Source organism: Phalangium opilio, unplaced genomic scaffold (genome assembly GCF_054372755.1).
Source record: "Phalangium opilio isolate 3A_F unplaced genomic scaffold, DU_Popi_V2 ptg000081l_1, whole genome shotgun sequence".
Classification (NCBI taxonomy): Eukaryota; Metazoa; Arthropoda; class Arachnida; order Opiliones; family Phalangiidae; genus Phalangium; species Phalangium opilio.
The window spans coordinates 89,402-114,119 of record NW_028324188.1 but is presented as its reverse complement, the minus strand read 5'-3'; the positions used below and the strand labels follow the sequence as shown (position 1 = coordinate 114,119).

Here is a 24,718-nt window from a genome sequence, read left to right as displayed (position 1 = left end):
TTCAATGGGATTTAATTCTTACAACGCTTTTGTTTAAGTAATTACATGCAACGTGTCATGTATTGTTATCTTTGTCTTTATATACTGAATTAATATTACCTTTCATTGGTTCTAACTCGTTGAACGAATTATTACCCGTTCGCGTTAACTTAGTTAATTAACGTCAATGTAGATTTAATGTATGATATAACGTTAGGTTTGGCTTTGAATGTATTGAAGGTTTGAACGCGGATATACATTAGGGATTACCAGCGCTTTTACAATGAAACCTAACAAGATTTTGACGCCTTTTGTCTCGGAGTTGAAACCCCAATTTCATACATTGTTTTAATTTCAAAACCCAGGAGAGTTTACTATGTTTGCGTATAATTTTATAGTCAGAAATTTTAGGCCTACACTCTCTAGCTGGGATTTAGTTATGTTTGTTTTTAAAACCACGCTATAAAGTTCCAACAAAGTGTTGACCTAAACTGAATCGAACGAAGAATTGGTTAAGAAAGTGGTAAACTAAACTGAATCGAACTATATCTATGAACGGAGAATGGTCATAAAGGGTTGAATTAATTTGAAGTACTATGGGGGGGGGCGAATTGTTTGAAGTACTATGGGGGGGGCGAATTGTTTGAAGTACTATGGGGGGCGAATTTTTTGAAGTACTATGGGGGGCGAATTGTTTGAAGTACTATGGGGGGCGAATTGTTTGAAGTACTATGGGGGGGCGAATTTTTTGAAGTACTATGGGGGGAAATTGTTTGAAGTACTATGGGGGGAAATTGTTTGAAGTACTATGAGGGGAAATTGTTTGAAGTACTATGAGGGGAAATTGTTTGAAGTACTATGAGGGGAAATTGTTTGAAGTACTATGAGGGGAAATTGTTTGAAGTACTATGAGGGGAAATTGTTTGAAGTACTATGAGGGGAAATTGTTTGAAGTACTATGAGGGGAAATTGTTTGAAGTACTATGGGGGGAAATTGTTTGAAGTACTATGGGGGGAAATTGTTTGAAGTACTATGGGGGGAAATTGTTTGAAGTACTATGGGGGGAAATTGTTTGAAGTACTATGGGGGGAAATTGTTTGAAGTACTATGGGGGGAAATTGTTTGAAGTACTATGGGGGGAAATTGTTTGAAGTACTATGGGGGGAAATTGTTTGAAGTACTATGGAGGGAAATTGTTTGAAGTACTATGGGGGGAAATTGTTTGAAGTACTATGGGGGGAAATTGTTTGAAGTACTATGGGGGGAAATTGTTTGAAGTACTATGGGGCGAAATTGTTTGAAGTACTATGGGGCGAAATTATTAAAGAACGATAACTTCACAAATCTCTTGAATTACGATTGGGGAATATTTGAATTATGTTGAAGTCAACTTGAATTAACAATTTTAACTTCAAGTAACGAACTTCTAGATTCATTCCAAGGTTCTTATATTATTCCAATATACTTTCTGACTGACATTAAAAAAAACCCACGAAACTAAACCGTTTTAATTAAAAATTTACTAGGAACTTGAGAGTTGGGACACGTTTGAACAAAAGCAAAGAAAAAAATATTTTGAACTTTTCTTAAAACTAAGACTTGACTAAGGAACTTGGGTGGTAATACTGATACTGGCATTTAAAAGAAGAAGGAAAAAAATGGTTATACAAAATTTCGTAGGAACAATCTTGTTGTTTTTCCCTTGTCCCACGCTAAGCCTTGGTTCCTCGGATCTTCCTTTCCCCTTATTGACGCAAAGGCTTAAGTTTACAAAGGGATAAGCTTAGTGGTTTTACCCTAGTCAGTGTGATAGATAGCGTCCAACCGCAAAGAACCCTTTGTATAGTCGATGGTGTAAAGCCTGACGTTAGATTTTGATAAATAAAGTTAGGCCTAAAGGTTTTTGTCTGTATATATCGGTTTCTTAGAATCCCTGATTTAATATCAACCCTGAGATTTCCTGATTTGACAAGGCTTAACTGTGTACAGCATTTTAAAATTAAATACCCAGGCTGTAAGGATTTCCAAATGTCACAGAAATCCCGGTGAAGTCAGGGATTGAGGAATGTTTAAAATTGACCGTAGAGGGCCTAATATTCCATTGCGGAGTTCAGGGTTCAATATTGGTGACCTGTATTACCGAAAATCTTGATATTAACCAGACTTGAGACATTTTAGGAGCTGTAAATGCTATAATATACAGGGTGATCTGATAAGTATGATATAAATTAAACTGTGTAGAAAGGGTCCAAGAACATGCATGGTGGTCTACAACATTTACCTAGTTACTTCATAAGTTTATAAGATATGTTACATGATAAGTATGACACTACCTATACAAGTTCGTAATGCTACCTAGAGACTTAATTACAGCTCGAGATAACTAGTTCGAGAAGGAGAACGACGGAAGCGAGTCAATTGAAGTACTTACTACACTCGGTGGTGGTTAATTAATTTTGCAGGACTTAAGTTCCATCTAGCTCCTATTTAGTCTGCATTACTAATTAGGCCTTTGACAGCAGCGCCTCATGCACCAGGCGTATGTCGCTTTACCTCGAATCTATGACCTACCTCGATCACTTCAAAATTACAAGCTCAAGTTTCTAAGTTACCAAATTTTACAAACTTATGGGAAACATATAAACCTATGATATTAATTTATTGCAGACTTGTCGGAAACACCCTGTATAACTGTAAAACCAACCCTATAAAAACCTTGTAAAAACCGTCTGTAGCTGAAAATCGATATTCACTAGTAAAAACCTTTTGTACAACCAAACCAATCCACAAACGATGGAAATTTTAGCATTAGGTATGTGGGGACTTTTATCGGTCGTTGTTACCAATCTGCAGCCACTGAATTTTTATTTATTTCTTCTGTTTGAGTTTGTTTTTATTTCTAAATTTGAAATCGATCAATTGCATGGTTAACAAGCCGCTTTGTTTATTTTTTATATAGCCCGAGAAAAATCAAATTTATTACAAAAACCAAGGAAACATGCACTCAATGGGGTTTAATTTAAACGGTAAAATTTTAAACATGTCTATTTTACCATAAGGTCATAAGATATGTTGCTCCATAAGTTTGTAAAGTCTGGTAACTTAGAAACTGGAGCTTGTAATTTTGAAGTGAATGAGGTAGGTCATAGATTTGGGGTAAAGCGATGTACGGGGAGCTATATGGTCCTGCAAAATACTTCCTAATGCCACCTCCTAGAGACTTACAGCTCGAGATAACTAGTTCGAGAAGGAGAACGACGGAAGCGAGAATTGAAGTCATACACTCGGTGGTTAATTAATTTTGCAGGACTTAAGTTCCATCTAGCTCCTATTTAGTCACTCTGCATTACTAATTAGGCCTTTGACAGCAGCGCCTCACTCACCAGGCGTACGTCAGTCGCTTTACCTCGAATCTATGACCTATACCTCACTCACTTCAAAATTACAAGCTCATGCAGTTTCTAAGTTACCAGACATTACAAACTTATGGATGCCCAACATATCTCATGAACTTATGATATTAGTAAAGCGAATCACGTTTCGTGTGGTGCATACATACAGCGGGAACGGTATAACGTAACGTTCTCGAAAAACTCCTTCCTTCCCCCCCCCCAACTTGTGGCCAAGGCCTAAGGAATCTTTACGGCTACACTTCACTTCTTTCTATTTTTCGCCCCTTTTATTATGCTTATATTCTTCAACTCTCGCCGCTATCCGTCGAGTACAGACGTAAATATATATTTTCTATTTTGATTTAGGCTTAAGTATTGAGGCTTTTTTCTGCCCAGTACGGTATTTAAATGTAAATTTTTCCAAGCCCCTACCCAATGCATGCTGGGATGACGAACGTAACGTACTTCACGGACTCTATTTCCGTATTCAAAACCGGCCCAACCAAGTCTATCCCCGTCATATTTTTAGACTAGTTTCATTTTGCAACAAGATGACTTGGAGAACCCAAATCTCTGTCCAAAGGTATACAGGGTGTTTTGAAGTCTGTTCTTTGGGAATCGGATTTTGAGTCGAAAATGTTTTATGGTAAACCCTAAATCTACTTTACTGGCCACCAACAACGTGTTGCACGTCTACTACAACTAAATCTGATATATGTGATAATAATCACTCCAATTGAAGCAATTAAAATATAATCATTCTAACTCATTAATTAATTTTTCCCGTGTTAATTACGCATGCATGCTCAAAATTCAACATGAATTAACAAATTATGTCACCAATCACCAACCGAATTGGAGCAGTTGTTGGCTACTGCTATTGTCTGCAGCTGGGTATAGAGGGAAATCAAATGTGATGACGAAGATAATATTAAAGTAGATCTGATTACAATCACTGATTGGTCAAATTGGTCTACAGACAAATTAAGAAGCTAGACTGAGAGAAAAGAATTAAGACTTGCATTAGGTCTTACTACCTTGTCGGATACTTTCCAAAGAAACTATGCCCACGAAAATAAAATGTCCGAGCCCTCGTAGCCTTTCAAAACCTGCAGTTGTTAAATATCGGATTATGATTCTTTTGCAGACTGCGGCCAAAAGAGATTAACTTATCTATCTAGACGCGTTTAGCGTCAAGAAATGTTGCTTTTTGTGGACCCAGACTTTCTAATACCTTCTAATAATAATAATAATAATAATAATAATAATAATGTGTCCTTAACAGATACTTAGTATGTTTTTCTGAAATGTTTTTAATACCGGATCTATTCTCAAACTCCCTGTGTTAAAATCAAGGTAACAAAGCTTCATGTTTTTCTATTAGCAGGAATACATACAGCTACTAGGAATCATGAATATCTCCCATATTAATTTCAAAGCGGGTATTGTGTGTATATCGTGCTTGAGAACTTACTACACATTTTACTCTATAGTTCGATTGTGTGAAGTTTCATTTGTTAATTCGTTAACTAACTGCCGAATGGGATATAAGGTACGGTATAGGTGTACAATGAGTAACTAAAAGGGGTTAATAGATAGGAACGTGCTGTACTTTGGTAAGCTGGCCCAAATTGCCACTCTAAATGGTCGAAGACGCTGCTAGAAATCGTTCTCAAATTGGGGTGGAATCATAAATAACATTTACCTTCATAAGTATCCCAGGCCATTATCAATCTTTCTTCAGTTTCATGCAAACGTATCTTAATCGCAAAATTATGTTTACGACGTACTCCAACAACCAATCAGTGATTGCGGATCTACTTTAATATTATTATATTACTGGCAGTTATGAACATTTAATGTATGAATTCCCCTTGTATACCGCAAGGTGGCAGTAAATACGACAGCTAATTCGGCAAACTTATTGTTGTTTCGCTACTTGTAAGTGTTGGGACAAAAAGGATAGTACTAGGCCTAGAGTATCTGCGATGGACATTCAGGTTAATCAAGTTTAGCATTGACTTTCCATCCAGTCTACCCAGAAAGCGGAGAACAGTGGCTGTATTATTTTCTGTTCATTTGTTCCTTGTGTTTCTTGTGTTTTGTTGCTTTACTCTTTAACTCTTTCTTAGAAAACTAAGCTGGCCAAGGCTTAGGAAACAAGAGTTTTGTAACAAGGTCAATTCCAGCCTTAGCCTTTTTCATGTATAATGATATTTCTCTACAAGACTTTAATTGGTAGAAATTGGATCGAAGCAACGTATTTAATTAAAAACATTCGCTTGCATTAATGCATTCATGACTCTGTTAATTAACTGAATAGTTTATTTGATGCGGCGGTTCTATGTGGATTTCCTTTTGGGGCGGGGTTAGGTGATGTTCGTTTGGTATTAGCGATTATGCCACGCCCCTTTAAAAAAGGTGGTGCACTTATGGGCATATACATTTAAGCATAAGTTTATAAGATATGTTACATTATAAGTATGACAGTACCTATACTATTAGTAATGCTAGAGATTTACAGTTCGAGAACGACAAGCGAACTCGGGGGTTCATTAATTTTGCAGTTCCATCTAGCTCTCCTATTTAGTCTGCATTACTAACAGCATCGCCTCACCACGAGGCGTATGTCACTTTACCTCGAATCTATGACCTACCTCACTCACTTCAAAATTACTAGCTCAAGTTTCTAAGTTACCAGACTTTACAAACTTATGGAATGGAACATATCTTATAAACTTATGATAAGTCTCTATTGAAAACTAAACAACCGTATCAAAAATTTAAAGAACCTTTTAAAAACACGTGGTTAGGCCTTATTTAGGCTTAACTGGGGAAACACTTTTGGCCGGGGAATCAATTCATCTATCCATCCGTGAATGTGATCCATAAAGGGGGCATAATAATGATGCATTGATCGTTTGGGAAGAGAAGAGTTTGGGCGCCAAGATCCCTAAGAATCGGCGGTACGTTTTAAGAGAAGAAGCAACATGACCGACCGAGAGAGGGAGCCAGAGAGTGGAGTGAAATGGCTCCCGGCTGATTTGGCGCGTAATCAACGATATAACCATCCTCTTTTTTCTTTCCCGCCTTTTTTGCGTATCCCAGAAACCACTCATGAATAAATATTGGTTATTTAGGACCGGGGGAATCTCCACGTTTTTTTTAGTTATTGTTTCAGTTAACAACTAAGATGAATATCGTTTTTTTGTGGTTTTTAAGTTCGGATATTATTTTAAAATAATCATATTTAAATATGAAACCGTGCCTAACGTGAATGGTTTGCGGAGAAGTTAACATTGGCAGTCATTTGTGATTGTGACGTCATACGTGTGTATTTCGATTTAAAATTATGTTATCTACAACAGAAGTTCTGAAAAGGTTGCAGAATTCTGTTAGGTTCTGTAATTATCAATCAGTGTTCAATTAGCTGAAGGAGATGCTCTAGTAACTAATTACTGAATGACAACCCTGCTGGAGCGCATGCTCAGTTAAAATTAAGAAACGTGGCGGCGGAGCAAATTAAAATCTCTAGCCCCTCCCCTTTAGTTTGCAACATTAACGAGTTGTACTTGCTACAAAGTCAATCGGGGATTTTGAAAGTATACCATAACTTTTAGTAATAATATAATTTAAACAAAGTTGCGAGTATAGAATAATTTATTATTACCATCCCTTTGAAAACAATAATAACTTATATATTTGAAACACTAAATTTAACTTTTTCATTGCACCCTTAGTTTGCCTTGAAAAAACGTACTTTGCAATAATAATTTTGATGCAAACTAAGAAAGGGTAAGACCATATTGTATTTCGAAACATCCTGCATGCATTGGGTATAGAAAATTTACCGATAATCATATCATAATAAGCTTCAACTTAAGTCTAGACTAAGATAAAGGTGATATTTGAAGGTTTCCCTGCCTTTGATGAGGGTATAGAGTTAGATTGTGAAATTTCGTTACGGGATAACGCCAAGCTCGTGTCACGTACATTGTTTAAGGAGTCGACAGGTGTTTCAAATACCGTGCCACGCGCGCCAGCGATAACTAATAGGTTTTTCTGCTGCTATTCAGGTATACAGACAAGGTAGATACGGTAGAAGCAAGGTAGAAACCCCTTGTTGTTATCAATTACGTAGCTACCTGCCTAGGCCTACTTCAAAACATTTTATTTATTTTCTGACACAATAAAGCCCATGCAATGTTCAGTTAGCGGCGGCGACAAGATCTAATCAAGAAATAGACCCGATCCGAACCGATTATTATATAGTTTTTATTAAGAAATATGTTTAATATACACCGGTTAGCGAACGTACGTCAGTCAATTTCAAGGGGCTAATCACTCTGTTAACATATATATAATTATTAGGGTTAATTAATTGTAATTAGAAACAACTCCAGGTAAATACAGGGACTCAGGGTTGCCACAGTACCTGGAAAACCTGGAAAAGTCAGTGAATTTGAAAATGGGCCGAAAAGGTCAGGGAAAAGTCAGGGAATTTTAAAAGTTTCGGCAAAGTCAGGGAATTTGATTTTAGTGGGTAAAATTTCTGGTGATGAAAGTTTCTCCTCATCCTCTCTTAACACAGAAAACTCTAGAGTAATCCTTAAAAATGTCTAGAATTGTTTTTGTAAAGTAAATGCCTTTAAAAAAATCGCTTAGACTGTTATTTATAGTTAAAATGTTTCTTAATCATTTTGGTGCAACAAATACATTGGAAAACTTAATGTAGATCGAGTTTATTTAATTATAAGCACTTAAAACGCGCTGTAAACATTCACGCTTTCGGCCTAAAAAGGTCAGGGAAAATCGCAGAAAATGTCAGGGAATTTGGTTCTGAAAATTCCGTGGCAACCCTGAGGGTGTTTCTGATAAGTGAGACTGTGTTCTTTGGGAAAACAATTTTGAGTCGAAAATGTATGACAGATTTTCTCTCCAAAAGGCAAAAGGTGTACCATTTTCGAGTTATGACCATTGTCCAGTGTTTTACTACTGATATTTACTTCAAGGGCTTATTTCTTGACCGTATATTATATCTTCTAATATGTCTATATATACCCTGAGGGGTAAAAAAGGGTTGAAGACTTGAAGTAATAAGTGTGTGGGCTGGTTTTTAGGAACTTGGGGAAACGAAGCCAATCACCCCAATGCAACAAACATCAATTGTTACACCATCCAATCTATACCGTAGATTCCGCATCCTTCTCATTTTACTTGTTTGACCCTAAAAAGAATAAGACCCGAGGGCGGTGTACCGTCCCTCTAACATTGACACTTCCTTCCCCTTTTCTATCGTTACCTCCCCCCTTTCTCTCTGATGGGACAGATTAAGAGCAAAAGTGCATTAAATACATTTAATTTAATATAATAAGTTCATAAGATAAGTTTGTAATGTCTGGTAACTTAGAAACTCGAGCTTGTAATAAATTTTGAAGTGAATGAGGTAGGTTGGTCATAGATTCGAGGTAAAGCGACTGACGTACGCCTGGTGCATGAGGCGATGCTGTCAAAGGCCTAATTAGTAATGCAGACTAAATAGGAGAGCTAGATGGAACTTAAGTCCTGATACAAAATTAATTAACCACCACCGAGTGTAGTAAGTACTTCAATTGACTCGCTACCGTCGTTCTCCTTCTCGAACTAGTTATCTCGAGCTGTAAGTCTCTAGGTAACATAGATAGTGTCATACTTATCATGTAACATATCACCAGGGATAGATAGACTTTTTTAAGACGGAATGGGTAACAGGGTTATTCGGGTGCGCGTCCTAGTCCACGACCCCCTTACCCGTGACGGAGGGGTATGAAAGAAGAGGCGGGTCTTATTTTTGTTATGGCGTTGTATGTATATCCGGGTCAAATAAACGTCGTCTGCCCCTTCGTCTGCCAAGTTGAAATGGGCTCGGATTGTAATTTTTGAAATAACATTGTTTAAAAGTGGAAGTTACACAAGACATAGGGCTTGCAACTGAAAAAAAAACGGGGAAGACCCAAGAAAATTAAAAGTGAGTTAGAATTGAGTAAAAGTCTTCATAGATATTACAGCACGAACAGGTTTTAACCAAACACTAAGCTCACAAAACTCCTGACCATTCACTAAGCCTTGGTTAACTTCGTCAAATTCGTTTACAAAATCATGAGGATAGTGGAAATGATTGGCTTAAGAAAGAATTAGCGAACACTTTTCACCTTTACAGATGTACTCCAAATCCAAAACACCGGCACCAAATTCACTAACTACCTTCTTAATTGCTATTAAAAACAATTCCCGAATAATTACCGGACCCTCGCATTTAGACGGCTCCATTTTGAACCCCTGTGAAGACGCTTATCTGTACAACCATAGCCCACTCGATCCGCGCTCTATAGCTATAGCGCGAGCAGCTTGCGTCGTGACGCGCGTGATCGAGTGGGCTATGGTACAACGCAAGAGGGGTCGTAGTCATGGCGACAGAGGTAAACAGGAATTACGTATTTTTGGCCCTCCCTGTCAGCAACGTCACCAATACGTAGTTTTTGTGAGCCAATAAGATAATTTAATTTTTTTGGTTACGTGTTGAAGGAAGGGACTATATACTCGTCTATGAGTCGGACTGAAGTAAAGGCCAAACATTGTTTATTCCGTCTTAAAAAAGTCTATCTATCCCTGATATCACTTATAAACTTATGCTAATATGAAATACTAAATGGAATTAAAACATTTAAATTAAACTTGAACAAGTATAGTATATTCAAAGTTCTAACCTTGGTAGCTAGCCGACTTAATAAAATTCGATAACTTGACATCATAATTACATACAAACACAAACAGTGTTTAATTTGTTACATAATACATTGAAGCTATAAGTCATCATCACAACTTTTCCGCCCACGCTCCTATAAGTAAGAGAAATCATTGGGAGAAGGTCTTTTAGGGGGTAACCATGGCAACCTAAGATACGAGAGGTTTTGGCCACCTGTTGGTTTTTCCAACCAGCTCCTTTCCACCAAGTTCCCGCCACATTTAAGAGTATTTTCCGCCAAAAAAAATAACACTCGATCCGTATGGGTCTGGTGGTTTTACTATATTTAACCTCTCGTGTTACTGGTCCCTAAAATAAGGTCTTAAGAAGGTACCTTCATTACGAAAGGTTTAATGACAAGTAACGTGAGGATAACAGATTGAGTTCAAATGATGCTGGCATCAAGGGACCAACAGAAACAGCCGTCAAATATTTTATCTTAACTATTAACCAACTCTTATTTCGTTGGTGGTTTAGGTATACGAGGGCATGGTATTAACCTACTATGATATAGGGGTTTTCCCACTGCATGATAGTGTGGAATCGGTGTCTGATTGGTCGAGCTAAAAAGGTATACGTGGAAAAGTGTGGGAATTACAGTATTATCCTACTATGATCTAGGGATTTTCCCACTTCATGATAGTGTGGAATCGGTGTCTGATTGGTCGAGCTGAAAAGGTATACGTGGAAAAGTGTGGGAATTACAGTATTATCCTACTAAAATGTTGTAGCATTTCCCCCACGATGTAGAACTATTGTCCACTGAGCGAGGTCATTGGTCAAGGAAATAAGTTAGAGAAAATGAGATCAAGGTTTCGCCTCATGGTTGTACAACATAACACAATTAAGTCTTTCATAAGTCTAACTTAGACGAGGTTAGTATTATCCTACTAAAATCTAGTAGTTTTCCCCCTATGATGTAAAACTATTGTCCACGGAGAGAGCTCGGTGATTGGTCAAGCATGCAAGCGTCCAAGCTAGACAATATAGTACGCACTACAAATGCTTAGTTACTTTTCTAAAAAATTATTTCTATTTACATTTCGTAATAATTAATACTATGCCTAATAAACTTTTATATTATAAATATATCTAAACCACCCTGTAGGAGCCTGGAGGGGGAAAAGAAACATCAATTTGTGGTTTGGTACGAGAGTGGTGTAGGGGTAAGAGAGTCGGACTTAGGTTGGTTTCATTTCGGACAACCAAACAACACACACAAATCCATTAAAGGTCATAACCAAAGCCCTATTTCTGAGATCCCTTTTCCTCCAACGATTTTTTAGATTCTTGGAAAAAAACTACCATAAAATGGGGGGTTTTTTTTTCCTATACAGAATCTTGCCTCAATCACTAGTAGGTTCTGCTTAATCTCTCCATAGAGCTATTGACTAATCATTATATTTGACCATAAGTTTATAAGATATGTTCCATTCATAAGTTTGTATTGTAAAGACTGGTAACTTAGAAACTGGAGCTTGTAATTTCGAAGTGAGTGAATGAGTGAGGTAGGTCATAGATTCGAGGTAAAGCGATTGATGTACGCCTGGTGCATTTAGTCCGCATTACTATTTGGGCCTTTGACAGCAGCGTCAAAGGCCTAAATAGTAATGCGGACTAAATAGGAGAGCTAGATGGAACTTAAGTCCTGCAAAATTAATTAACCACCACCGAGTGTAGTAAGTACTTCAATTGACTCGCTTCCGTCGTTCTCCTTCTCGAACTAGTTATCTCGAGCTGTTGTAAGTCTCTAGGAGGTAGTATTACGAACTGTATAGGTAGTGCAAATCATACTTATCATGTAACATATCTTATAAACTTATGACTGTATATATATTCCAGTCAAAAAAATTGATTCCGATTCGTCTAAAATTCTGTGACCTTATATCCGAATTCTTTTTAATAACGTACCTAGGCTAGCAAATACAATTTTGTTTTGAAAATCTTTTAAACAGAATTCATTGGGCATCGTAAAAAGAAAACAGAAACCATATACTATACCATAAAAAAAGTGTAGAACTTCTTCCCAGAAATGAGGCAGCTTCTTCCAACCCCAGCTAAATCTTTTATATAGTTTCTTTTAAAAAACGATTTCACACAGGGTTTTTTCTCTTTTTTTATGGGATATTTCTGGTAGCAACAGCCTGTTGATGTTTTCTGCCGTTTATCCGGACCTTTTTCAGCGTAAAGGGGATTTGAAATGACATAGACACTATAGTTATAGTAAGAACATGAATCTCTTGTTTATGGAATTGACCAAATTATGAACGTAAATCTATACTTCTATGATTGAAAAAAAAAAAATTATATAAATTTTTTTGGCGCGAACTTGCACGTGCTCACGAGATATTTACATATACCTAATTTTAAATACTAATGGCAGTCCCTTACCTTCCACCCTTTACAACCTCTTTAGTGTCTATAAGAAGGTGCTGATAGAGCTTACGAGACAACCATTATTACTTTGCATCATTAATAAAGTTAAAGAAAGCGTCATCCCCCTTTAATAATGGTGCAAACTAACCTACGATGGAAATATATTGACAAGATTAACTGGTTCAGGGGCCCGGGGAAAGAATTAGACCTTTTTATATCAACTTTAACCAAAGGTTTAAGAGCTTCTCAGGGAGTTTTAGATATTTCATCCTGAGATTTTACCAAAGATCAAAGGCGGGGAACCGCTCCGTTCTAGCTAAATTAAATTACTTGCGGATGTGTATGGAAGTTAACTTTGTACCGTGGTATAATTTTAGGACGAAAAATAGGTCTTGTCTTTACAAATAAAGCCGTTCGTCGTTAATCCCCTCGTCTTTTGAGTTTTTATCTACGTGTTTGGTTAAGTATAAACACACGTAGGTTATTTGGGAGTGTTTGTGTGTATGTATGTTTGTCTGTGGATAAATTCAGTTTAAGAGGATTGGTACCATTTTTACACCATGCAGGAGGTGAGGCTGTACTTGTACTTTGTCCGTCAAGTAGCCTGGACTCGTGCTGTTTAAATGATATGAATTCTTATAGTCTGAATTTAACTATGTATAGGAAGGGTACGTTTGTGAAGTAATAATAGGAATACATACAGCTATTTGGAATCATAGGTTTTATTAGACGGGCTTGATAGGTTATATAATTCGCTTGGGTAAAATTCGTCATATATATAATGATTGGCCTTGGTGATGTTACATTTGTAAACACACGTAGACCTAATATTACGTAATCGTATATCTATTTTCTTGTTATCTCTGAGAGACCTTGCGACACGACTTAACCCCTATATATATTTAATTACAATCTTGGAAAGAACCCTTAACCCGTTTAGTAATATAGATATTTTTAAGCTTGTAGATTGGTATTGGGTAAGTTTATAGTGGAATTAACAACAAAAAATCACGTGTGAATTAAATCGAAAGTTATCAAAAGAACTAATTTCTATTTTCATTAGAAATAAATTGACAAGCTCCAGTTTCTAAGTTACCAGTGACAAACTTATAAATTCAACATATCTTACGAACTTATGCATTTACGAATAACTAAACGTAGCCTAAATTTCCCTTAAATTAAAGCTTTTATTAATTTGGGTCTGTCTTTACATTCATTATCTTAGTAAGCGACTTATTATAATTGACAAACGTTTTAGCGACGATTAGATAACGAGAGAGGTATTATTATATCCCCACAAAAAAAGGATCCGCGGCTTAAGACTCTAGAGATAAAGATTAATTCTTTAATCTAACTCAACCTTAAAAGGTATTTAACTACCGTGTTAACTTAACGATAATTGACTCCATTTAAAGCGTGCAATTATTATTGAAACGCGCACTCCACGTTTCTATCAAGATTATCTATTTCCGTGTGAAAATACCATCTTGAAAACATTTGTTCCTTTTCTAAAATACAATTTACAATTATGTATAAATGTTAATATACAGGTTCTGTTCCTGCTCTCAAAAGGGAGGGTATAATTATGGGGCTGAAGTACAATGAGTGGGATAACGTGGTTCTATGGGAAATCAATCAATTTTGAGGATCGAAAATGTGACTCTATACTTCTATGACCAGTAGATTTTGCTTGACCGCAGTAAGGGATGCATGCACACCCCTAACACAGGTTATAAACATTGGATTGGAGTGTTTAACGGACACCCTTAATTAAATTATGAATGTTAAAATATATCAGAGTTTTATTGTGAAATATTTCATGTGATGGTGAATTTGGGTTAATTTTAAAATATTTAAGGACGCTGTTAAAGAGTTCTATTTTAATTTTTATCACAAACTTCAGAAAAACTAAATATTAGAATTTTTGGAGATAGTTGATAGGCCTATTTGTTCAGTCACAAATGTTTTTTTTCTGCTTCGTATTATTATTGGGTATCTTTATATCTCGACCTCTTAACCCTTGTCTTCCTGATAAAAATTTCCTTTGGTAGTGTGTTTCAATCAACATTTGTCAATTCGGAACGATTTTAAAGAATTCATCGAAAAATTTATAAGGTTTTGAAATACATTTATATTTTCAAGTTCTTACTTAATTTGTCGTGCGCTTGGGTTTTTAAGAATTTGCTCCAAACAACAATTCCGCCTTTTCTATAGTTCTTAACGTCCAATCCACGCGCTAATTTCGCGCCTTTTCCTACATAAATCCACGAGTTAATTTGGCGCCTTTTCCTACATAAATCCACGAGTTAATTTGGCGCCTTTTCCTACATAAATCCACGAGTTAATTTGGCGCCTTTTCCTATATAAATCCACGAGTTAATTTGGCGCCTTTTCCTATATAAATCCACGCGCTAATTTCCCGCCTTTTCCCATATAAATCCACGCGCTAATTTGGCGCCTTTTCCTATATAAATCCACGCGCTAATTTGGCGCCTTTTCCTATATAAATCGACGCGCTAATTTCCCGCCTTTTCCTATATAAATCCACGCGCTAATGTGGCGCCCTTTTCTATATAAATCCACGCTCCCTATTGGTAGGTTTTTAAACATATCCGTGCATGAAACCCTCAAATCAAATCTAGACAACACATTAATATAACAGAACCCGCATTTAAAATATATTCAAATAATTTCCACGTAGGTACTGTACCACTTGTAATTAAGACCTAACTAACTACATCATACATAGCCTGTACATAAACTTTCCGGTACACGATGCGATATAGTTTGTCAGTTCTTCCGTAATACGTCATGCACGCACCCGCGATAATTTAAAAGCCTGACAAATACTGTATATATCTAGACGTATATATTATAATATTAAATTGAATGCTGTATTACAAAATGCTCGGTATACGGTACTTGTGTCACAGGATATACCATTCATACGGGTTTTAATAAAGGCTAAAGGGCTAGTGTTACAACAAGCTTTTACGTTATTTCTTCTTGAAATTGTAAATATAAATAAATAAATAAATAAATACAGGGTGTTTCTGGTAAGTCTGGTGGCATAAATTAAGGGAGACTGTGTTCTTTGGGAAAACAGAACAATTTTGAGTCGAAAATGTTCTATACTTCTATCTGTTAATTTTTGCCATGCACAAGGGACACTGTTTTTGAGTTATAATTTGACTTAGTGTTTTAGGGATGACCCCTTAATTAATTTAACTAGAAATCATTGTCTTAATTAGTTTCTTAAATAAATTTAATTAAGGGGTCGTCCGTAAAATACTCTAAAGCAATCTTAACTCGAAAACAGTGTCCGATGGGACAAAATGGAGAAAGAAGTATAAAACATTTTGGACTCAATTATAGACTTATTAGAATATCCTAATTAAATGGACTTATTTTAATCTTAAAATTAATGACAATTAGATCCGTTCCAAGCTAGCTTTAATAAAAATTTGAGGTAAATATATTTCGCAGGGTTTTTCCAAGATTTACAGAAATGCTAAGCAAAAATTTATTGTTAGGGTTTTCAAGGGTGCAATATTTGCATATTATTTTTATGGTTTAATCTGAACAAATTGAACTTTGAAACAGTCTTGAAATGGGTTTAAATTCCCATAAGTATCTAGCGTATACTTCAACGGAATTTCAAGCCATTTCAGAATGGAATTAAGTTAATTTAGTTTCTTCTTTTTAAAAAAAAAATAAATTATTTGAACAAGGTGGTATTTTTACCTTGTGTGTTTGTTTATTCAGCTTTATGTCCTTAAATTTTGCTTTCAAAATGGTTATTTTTTTTCTGTAGTAAATTTATTGACATGTTTTTGAAATGTACTTAAGCCTAAAAACACGGCGTTTATTGCGAGCTTGGGTTTTAATTAGGAAAAGTTCTTAATTAGCGTAAACATTTGTTTTCTTTAATTAAGAGGAGACTTGAATAAACACTAATTGACTGACATCCCTGTTTTAATATTTAATTATATTTCAATTAAATAAATAATTAATTATTAATTATTACACTTATATTAATTGTAATTAAAATATTTCTAATAAGCTAGGTTAATTGTAATGTCATTTATTTATTTCAAACATTCGGTTGGTGTTTCTCTCTATCAAGTTTTGAAATTATTTGTAAGTCAAAGGCGAACTAATTAAGATTAGAAAGTTAATTTAATTTAATTTAAATTAAGTTAAGTATAATTTAAATTAAGTTAAATTAAATACGCTTTTAAAATCTTTCTAAACTTAGACCTATTCTTTCTCTTTAATTTAATTGAAGTTAAAACTTCATTAATAAAAACTTCCGGTCTAGTTTTCTTTATCGCCCTTTCTAAACTTTATAGTTTTAAATCTAAAACTCTAATTAAGATAAGGCAATTAACGATCCCTTAAAACCTAATTAAATTAATTAATTACGGTACGGTAGGTGCAGGCTTAATTAAAGAATAAAAATAAAAATTAAATTACTACATACCAATTTAAACCGTCGCAAAATTCTTCATGATAATTAAACATGGCATGAACACTTTTGAATCGAAATGTTTTATTTTCTTTTTTGTCAATAATGTTATAATTAACGTCTCTGGTGTTTTTGGTATTGATTTGTTTCAAATATTTACGAGAGTTCAGGGTAAACAAATATTCAAATATTCAAGTTATTTTTGTAGTAAAATACCTTTTTGTAAAGTCAAATACTTTTTTTGGTGTCAACAATTGTATAGTTAATTTTCCACACACTCCTTTCGTAATCTTAATTAAGATTTAATCGTAATTAACCACCGGTAATAATTAAAAACTAGGGGAACATTATACGCAGTGTATATCTTTTTTTTTAAGTCGTGGCACTGGTAAAGCGAGAGCTAAAGGCAAATGTGCAGCGAACGAGGTTTTGGGTTGAAATAGCTGCTACATACACACACGAGACGCTTCCGCACCGGCGCCTCTACTAAGCTCAAAAGCGCTTGGCACGAGCCGAGCGAGCGTTCCGGCAGAGAGAAGACAAAACGCGAACCGCTACTTCATTCATATGATCATGGGTGCTCCGAAGTTGGCAGCCAATGAGGAGAGGTTGCTTTTATGCTAACGCCCCCACACAAATGCCAACGGCGAAACTATCAAGCTCTTTTTAGCCCCCGTGACGTCATCAGAGGGATATAGCCCCCCACTCTCTGTATATACAAGAATAATATGATTTTTGCTAGGAATATTTGACTATTTGGTTGGTGGGAAAATTTTAAATGTGTGTGGTGGGCTTAATATTTTAAAGTGTATGGAGATGTTTGGATATTAGTCATGGAACTCTTGGATATGTTTGGAAATTAGTCTGGGAACTCTTGGATATGTTTGGAAATTAGTCTGGGAACTCGTGGAATATTTGGAGTATTTGAAAATTAGTCATGGAACTTATGGAGCGTTTGAAAATTAGTCATATAACTCATGGAGTGTTTGGAAATTAGTCTTGGAACATATGGAGATATTTGGAAATTAGTCATAGAATTAGGGTCAGAAAAGGTCATGGAATACTTGAAAATTGGAAAGAACATAAATCCCTTTGAAACGGGTGTCATTTCAAACCCCTTCGTCACAACTGAGAAAACAAAAGAGTTCAATATTCATGGGGGAATGAATTAATTCACGAATGTCAGTATTAACTCTCTTTCGTTGGTATTGAAACTAAGCGGTCGAGCTAGCGACATCTGGCGAAGACATCCGACTATTTTCCGATACGGAAATTGATGCGGATCTGAATTCCCCAAGCTGGGGAGTCGGACACTTGCCCTCTTTTCTCTTAAACCATACCTTAACCTTCACTCCAGTCTCAATATACCATAATTATTAAACAAATAATACAATTCTAGACTTGATTTAACATAGAAATGGTTAAAACCAATAGATCTTAGACTTATTTAAGGACAAAATTTGACGTGAAGTGTCCCATTTTTTTATATTTTGGAAAACCCCAAAATACGCCGCGAGCGTTTTAAAAGTTCTGGTGCGAGATTTACTTTGAATATAAACAAAAATGTGTTTATTTTTAAATTCATATCACCCCGTGTACTTACTAACACTCCGAAGTTGATCACTTTGAAGTTGTCATTATTTATTCCATCATCGTATAAATGTTCCCTATATAGGGTTTTAAAACTGAACTGAACTGTTTCTGGTAGAGGGGCGCATGCATGCATTCGAGATTTCTTTGTCCACTTACAAATTAAAATATAGTATAATAATAAGGGATTAACGGTACGTGATAAATAGATCAGCTCGAGGAAATTAATTATTTAATTAACGATTAGCGTTAATTAACACTAATTAGGGTACATCAACGGGAACATCAGGTGCTCATTCAGTCAACTCGCTGAATATTAATAAAGATCATAGGTACGCCTAACCTGGGTGGGGGGACGTAAGGGATCTATCTGTATTGTTTTCTGGATGGTATTGGTATATCAAGGTCACTTTAAACTAAGAAATTAATTAATTATTTTCAAAGTATAATCACTCCGTTTAAAGTTAGGCGCACTGCCAATTAGGGTGATGGAAGTAATTGAATTCATGTATTCCCCCTAAGTTGAAGTCCTTCAATCATAATTTATGCCAACTAATTTGCTAACACCAAAATACTTCTTATTTTCTAGTGATATAACTTCACAAAGTTTATTTACTTTACTTTGAACTTAATGGACTGGAGATAAATATTATTTTTACCTTAAGTAAGCTCCTCCTACTTATACACAAACGCAACAATCGTGTTGTCAAATATTGGTATCCCTTCCAAAAATTAATGGTCCGAGTTGCAATAGGAAGTGTGTACGTGCGTTTAGCCTAATCCTTAACTATTTCCCAGAAGAACCCAATTAAAACCTGAGAACCTTTTTTTCAAAGATAGAATTGCGCTGTAGTCGCAGCAAGGATGATGGTGGGGGATGCGAATTACTGAGAGAGACAGAGGCGCGATAAGTGTGGAACGGTTTGGGTTTTGGGTGGGATGCCAAAAATATAATGGGGGAAGAAAACGGGTATTCGTATTTTCTCAAGTCTTATATGGGTTCTCGATTCAACCAATAGCAATTGACAGACTTTATTACCGAAGTGGTGGTGGTAGTAGTAGTACTTTGATAAATTGTTCGTCATAGGCTAATAAAAACGCGCGGGAAAAGATATCTGTCTGTCTGTCTTATTCATTTACAGATGAAAATATAAAGTTATTGTATATTGTCAATATTGCTAAGCCTAATACGATTCTACTATTATTTCCAGGAGTACATTAACTTGGAGTATGGAAAGAAAAACTTGGAGAGTTTTTGTGCAAGCTTGAATGGTATGAAATTCTTATACTTTATTTACTCTTGGTGTTACCATGGCAACACTACCGTTGTTGTATGTACACACGTGTCATCTTTTTGATCAATGGTACATCGAACTTTGACAGAAAGGCTTGTTTGTTGACCATAAATTCTTTCTTTATCTGCAAATTACCTTTTTTTTTCGGATGGCGCCAGATTTTCTTATTAGGTTACAGTTTCGCGCGCTTTCTTTTTAAGACGCTGTTTCCATGGTTACGATACACGCTTTATCCACGTGCTCCTTAATACCCCGTGCACGTGATTTATTTTTCTCTTTCCCGCGCTAGCTTTTTAAAGGAAGTGTTTCCATGGCAACGCTTTTTAAAAAAGAGCCTTTTTTCCTATTTATGGCGCGAAAGAAGAGTCTCGCGCGTGTTTTTTAAAGGATGCGTTTCTATGGTAACGAATCCACGTGGCTTTTCATGGTTTTGGTTTCCCGGATTTTTTTAATGCTTCTTTTCAGTTGTAACTCTAACTTTCCCTACAAAAAATGTAATCAGAGATATTTGAATAGAGTTTTAGTGGGTGACCTTTGAATCGCTTAGGGCTAGAAAGAATTTTAGAAACCGAATAATTTTGCCTTAAAACTTTTCCAAAGAAATTAGGTATACTTAAGAGGTATTTTTTGCTGTGTCTCTACTGGGTTTCTGGATTTAAAGAGTTTGCAAATTATTTCTAAGAAATGAAATTCAAAACCGCTCCTAAGCTTTCAAAATTTCGCAAAAATACTCTTTTTAGGGTTTGAAATTCAATCTCGCCTTTCATCATATTTTGAAGATTCTACTTTTTCTCTCTAAGTTTAAATGGATTTATAATAGGTATGGTTTAATTCAAAACAAAAACAATTTAATTTAGAATTAAAGTAAAATATCAGTTTAAACTAAAACCTGAGTTATATCAAATGCAAATAAAAATATCAGAAAGTGAGCTAGACACTGTGAAGGTCATACAATGTACTAAAGTTCTCAAAGTCTCAATATTTATTTTTCTTTACTCTAGCTTGTTAATTTGTCTGTAGACCAATTTGATCAACCAATCAGTGATTGTAATCAGATCTACTTTAATATTATATACATATTACTGTATGCACTGTTATCTTTGTCATCACATTCAATTTCCCTCTATACCCAGCTGCAGAAAATAGCAGTAGCCAACAACTGCTCCAATTCGGTTGGTGATTGGTGCGACATAATTTGTTAATTCATGTTGAATTTTGCGAGCCTGCATGCACACTGGAATTGACACACGGGAAAAATTAATTAATGAGTTAGGATGATTATATTTTAATTGCTTCAATTGGAGTAATTATTATTATCCCATAGATTAGATTTAGTTGTATAGGTTAATTAAATAAATTAGTAATATTTATTTATTTATTTTTTGAAAAATGAACAAATAATATCTACCCTATATTTACCTGTAAATCTAAACCCGAAAAATTATATTTGTACCTTTATTAAATCAATACGATGTTATGTCCCGAAGGACAGCAAAATACTTTTTTCTCGTTTCTATAATATCATATTGAACGAGAGTAAATATTTGTATCAAGACAACAAAGCAATAAATAAAACTGATATTTGATAAAGGTAAGGGATAAGGTAGGAAACGTGTCAGGGACAGTATAACCTGAAAGCATTGTCAAGGGCAGGGGATACGTACTCAAAACACCTGGGACAAAGTTTTGCGAATTTTTGTACTGCAAGAAAAATTTTTTTTTTTTTGCTTTGCGTTGTTTTCCTTTCGCGTTTAGAATATAAAGGTAAATACAATTATTGTTATTGGTTAGGTAAGGTATAATAATACTGGAATACATACAGCTACTAGGAATCATTGTGCTCCCGTGTTAATTTCTATACGGGTTATTATGACGATACGTCGTCTGCTTCAGAGTAGAATCGTTTCTTTCAATATTTTTGACTCTGAAGCAGACGACGCGTAATTTTTATCTAAAGCTCGTTAAGCCTTGGCGGACGCATCGAGAATAATATGGATTGGATCCCAAATTCAAATGAATGTTTGTAATAACTGCAACGATCTTTTTTACTAGTTATAACATCGTTATCAGAAAATTGAAATTCAACCAAAATAACTCCAATGCAATTCAATCGTGAAATAGGCAAGAAAACCAGAACATAAGCCTAAGGTATGCTAAATCACGAAATTCCAAAATCCTAATATATTTTATTTTATATTATCAAGAAGTGATATCTAGTTTACAAGGGAGAAGGTATAAGATGCCAAAATATTGGCGCGCCATAGTCCTGCAGTCCCCCTTTCAAAATACAAGGGTGGATGTAAAAGGAGGCCGGGCTATTTCGCAGCCTCTCCTCAGTCGGAAAATACAAGTAATTTTTTTATCATTCGCGTCGCGCTGACGTGAGTTTTCAAGAACCAATGAGATGCTGCTGGTCGTAATTTAGAGGCGGCAGGGATTAACTCCGGACCTACGTAACGTTTGGACTAGAGATAAAGCTAGAAATTTATACCTTCTGCCTAGTAAACTAGATATCACTTCTTGATATTATATTATATTATAAGAAAATGGGATGTTTAGCTTAAATCTAAAGCGGATTTGAAATAGCAAAGTATAATATAAAATACTACTTTAGGGTTTATTTTTAGATATAGTATATAAAGTCAGAGCTCTAGTAAACCCGGCTTTATCCTCTATATACCCCTGTTTTCGTTTATATATATATCAAATCATGGTGTTGCCTTTGACATTCAGGCCGCGTTAACCATGGGGTTTGGGGATTTGACCTCTGACCTAGCTTACGCTGAATTCTTCTGGCTTATGGGTTAAGGGGAAACCCCCATTGGGGGTTCAGTCAATCTCGTTTAAATCCCCAAGTTACCGGAAGTTAACCCAATCCTCCCCTTCCCCCTTTCTCTCCTACCCCCTCCCAACGCCCACCTAAGCAATATCGTCTTTTATGGTTTCAGTCAATGAAATTTCTAGCGATTTCTATGAATAGTTTGTTTTAAGGTTATGTAGTTTTGTTGTGTTACATAAATATTTTTGGTTTAATTGCATATTCCAGGAATGTCTAGCATTATCCTACTGTGTTTTAGTGGTTTTTCCCCTACCTAAACGCCTGAAATGATGATTTTAAATTTTTCTACATGTAGATGTAGTTTTCCCTTCTATATTTAGTAGTTTTTCCTCCCATATTTAGTAGTTTTTCCTCCCATATTTAGTAGTTTTTCCTCCCATATTTAGTAGTTTTTCCTCCCATATTTAGTAGTTTTTCCTCCCATATTTAGTAGTTTTTCCTCCCATATTTAGTAGTTTTTCCTCCCATATTTAGTAGTTTTTCCTCCCATATTTAGTAGTTTTTCCTCCCATATTTAGTAGTTTTTCCTCCCATATTTAGTAGTTTTTCCTCCCATATTTAGTAGTTTTTCCTCCCATATTTAGTAGTTTTTCCTCCCATATTTAGTAGTTTTTCCTCCCATATTTAGTAGTTTTTCCTCCCATATTTAGTAGTTTTTCCTCTCATATTTAGTAGTTTTTCCTCCCATATTTAGTAGTTTTTCCTCTCATATTTAGTAGTTTTTCCTCTCATATTTAGTAGTTTTTCCTCTCATATTTAGTAGTTTTTCCTCTCATATTTAGTAGTTTTTCCTCCCATATTTAGTAGTTTTTCCTCTCATATTTAGTAGTTTTTCCTCCCATATTTAGTAGTTTTTCCTCTCATATTTAGTAGTTTTTCCTCCCATATTTAGTAGTTTTTCCTCTCATATTTAGTAGTTTTTCCTCTCATATTTAGTAGTTTTTCCTCTCATATTTAGTAGTTTTTCCTCTCATATTTAGTAGTTTTTCCTCTCATATTTAGTAGTTTTTCCTCTCATATTTAGTAGTTTTTCCTCTCATATTTAGTAGCTTTTCCTCCCATATTTAGTAGTTTTTCTCCTATGCGTGTAGAGCTGTGTAAAGGGCTACTTCATTTTCAAAAATTACTATAGTCCTTCTATCGGCAAACAATCGAAGATTTGAAAGTAAAACGAACATTATAGTCTTGCCCCACTTGTCTATTTTTAAAGCCAGTAACGTCTTAAAACTAAAGGCGGTCTTCCGCCCCCTAGCGGGCTACACTGTACTTTGATCTATTATTGCATCCACGCTTTAATCCAGCCTTTATAAAAATCTGAAATACAAACATAGAGAGAAAAGAGAGAAACCAGAGTAGCTAGCTAGTGGCCGGCTAGAGGTGGGCGTGGCCCGGTTAGTATTCCACGGAGATACCGCGACCGAACGGTCAGGGAAATAACCTCCGTGCACCAAGTTTACGACCATCGTATTACCTCAAGATAACAACTATAGAAGTTATCATAGCCTTACCACAATAGATGGAACCGTGGTCCTATAGTTCCTATAAAATCCTATATTTTTTAACCTGTCCTATATTATCACCTATAATTTCATGAAAGGTCAGACTATAAAATCCTATATTTTTAAACCTGTCCTATATTATTATCCTATAATATCATGAAAGGTCTATTCTATAATATATATTTTTGACTTAGTTTGGGAAGTTTTCGTTTTTATCATCAAATTTATCCTTAAACTTAGTTAACTCTTTTAATATCGAGATCACATTTGACTAGACATGTTCACCGAAATTGCTTCAAAGGCTCGGTCAGAATTTTTTAATTACATTATATCATTTAGTTTAATTAAGTTCCTATGAATTTTCAAAGTGAAATCCAATTTGTTATTTAGTTTTTTTTTGAGATTTTTCTACACATATAGTTTAAGCCAAAATATTATTATATATGATGATCATTTTTAGTCCTATATTTTCCTATAAAAACACGTGATTTTTTC

General features: G+C 35.3%; 1 protein-coding gene across 2 annotated transcripts in view; it reads right to left on the bottom strand.

Annotated features, from left to right (window-relative positions):
* Positions 1 to 24,718, bottom strand: part of dimm (basic helix-loop-helix family member dimmed) — a 71,399-nt gene that overhangs the window by 27,007 nt on the left and 19,674 nt on the right. The window contains exon 1 of one of the 2 annotated variants that reach the window (XM_089846672.1): positions 17,016 to 17,647. The exons of the other annotated variant lie outside the window; for it this stretch is intronic. The gene's annotated coding sequence lies outside the window, so the exon portion shown is untranslated. Of the gene's footprint in view, positions 1 to 17,015; positions 17,648 to 24,718 lie in introns of those variants that run through there. 2 annotated transcript variants of the gene reach the window in all.